Here is a 2,042-nt window from a genome sequence, read left to right as displayed (position 1 = left end):
TGATGGCTGGGGGAGGCACCCTGTGCCTTTTGGGGGTGTACAAGGGGGCTTGGGGAGCTGTGGGACCTCAGGGAGTGTTTGAGGTGTCCAAGGTGGCTTTTGGGGTGCTCTGGAGGGTTGGGGGGGCGCACATTTAGTGTCAAAGTGGGATATTGGGTGCTGTAGGGATTGGGGAGGCTGTGGAGAAGGAGTGCCCTCAATAACAGGGTGCATCCCCCAGTGCTGAGCCCCCTCTTGGCCCCAGTTTTGAGGTTCACTAAGCGGCTGAGCACTAAATCTGCTGAGTCAGCTGGAGAAGAAGGGTCCCTTCAAATCTGGGGGGTTCTACATCCCCACTCACCCTCCCAGCTGTGAGATGGGGTGAGACCACCCCAAAACCCCCACAGGGACATGGGGGACCCCCAAAAACCTCTATATTTCAACCTCCTGCTTGAGAGACCCCCCAAATCACACCTACAGCACCCCTGTTCCCCCAGCTCTTTCATTTCTAAAAGGTTTTTTTTAACCGTTTCTCACTTAAACATAGTGTTTTAATTTTTATTTAATCTGTAGATGCCTCAGAACTGCATGGCTGCCTCCAACGTCTCCGACAGCTTTGTGGCGATTTTCTCTGCGGGATGGGGGTGATCAGGAATTTTGGGGGGCGGGTCAGGGAGGCTTGGGGGGAGGGGGTCAGGAAAAGGGGGTGTCTTCACTCACCTGCTCTTTTTTGTAGCTTTTTCCTCCTTTTTCCAGCTGCCTGCAGCCCCTGGCCCTGGAATAGAGGGGGGAGCGCAGCCACCTCCTCCAGGTTGGGGGCTCGGGGCACCGACTCCCCCCCAGTGCCTCCCGACTTCACCCGGGGCTTGAGCTCCACCGTCATTGTGCCAAGCTGGGTTGGAGGGTCAAACATTAACCCACTGCCCCCCAAAAAACCCCCCACCTCAGCAAATCCCTTCCCACCTCCAGGTCGCCGCTGTCGTCCTCCATGGCTTCTCCTTCCTCCTCCTCAGCATTGCCCGGGGACAGCCCGAGGCCCGTCACCGTCACTGGGACAGCTGTGGGGGGCCAGGTGAGCTTTGGGGGGGTCCCCGAGGGGTGAAGGGAGCGGGGCTCAGGTACTGCTCACCTGCCAGTGCCTCGGCATCGCCCCGTTCCAGAGCCTCCAGGTCCAGCGCCGGCCCCAGCGCCGGCAGGATTTGGGCCTCGAGTTGCACCCCCTGCGATTTGGGGGGGTGGGTGTAGTACGAGATCTTCCCGCTGCAGGAAAAAGGGGGGTCAGGGTGTGGGGAGACCCCTCCTGACCCCAAAAACAGGGCTCAGGGTGCGGGGAGACCTTGCAGCCCCTCCAAAATGGGGTCACAGAGGGTGGAATGACCCCTTCTGTCCCTAAAAAGGGAGGTCAGGGTGTGGGGAGACCCCTCCTGACCCCAAAAAGGGAGGTCAGGGTGTGGGGAGATCCCGCAGCCCCTCCAAAATGGGGTCACAGAGGGTGGAATGACCCCTCCTGTCCCCAAAAAGGGGGTCAAGGTATGGGGAGACCACTCTTGTCCTCAAAAACAGGGCTCAGGGTGTGGGGAGACCTTGCAGCCCCTCCAAAATGGGGTCACAGAGGGTGGAATGACCCCTCCTGTCCACAAAAATGGGTGTGGGGAGACCCCAAAGCCCCCTGAAAAGGGGGTGAGTGTACAAAGATTCCCACCAGCCCCCCATAAAGGGATATGAAAAAACACCTCCAAACCCTGAAAAAGGGGAGTCAGGGTGTGGGGGAGACCCCACAGCCCCAAAAAGGGGTCGCAGGGTCTGAAAAGACCCCTCTGATCCACAACAAGGGGCTCAGAAACTCTGGGAAGACTCCTCTTATCCCCAAAAAAAGGGATCAGCTCATAGGGGTGAACCTGTAGCCCCCCCCCCAAAATGGGGTTAGAGAGTGTGAAAAGACCCCTCATGCCCCCAAAATGGGGTCGTACGGTGTGGAGAGACCTCTCCTGTCTACAAAAAATGGGGTTGGGTTGAGGAGAAAACCCCTCCCATACACAAAGAACAGGACCAGGGTGTAGGGA

This window comes from Corvus brachyrhynchos, unplaced genomic scaffold, assembly GCF_000691975.1.
Source record: "Corvus brachyrhynchos isolate BGI_N302 unplaced genomic scaffold, ASM69197v1 scaffold660, whole genome shotgun sequence".
NCBI lineage: Eukaryota > Metazoa > Chordata > Aves > Passeriformes > Corvidae > Corvus > Corvus brachyrhynchos.
This window is presented reverse-complemented; position numbering follows the sequence as displayed.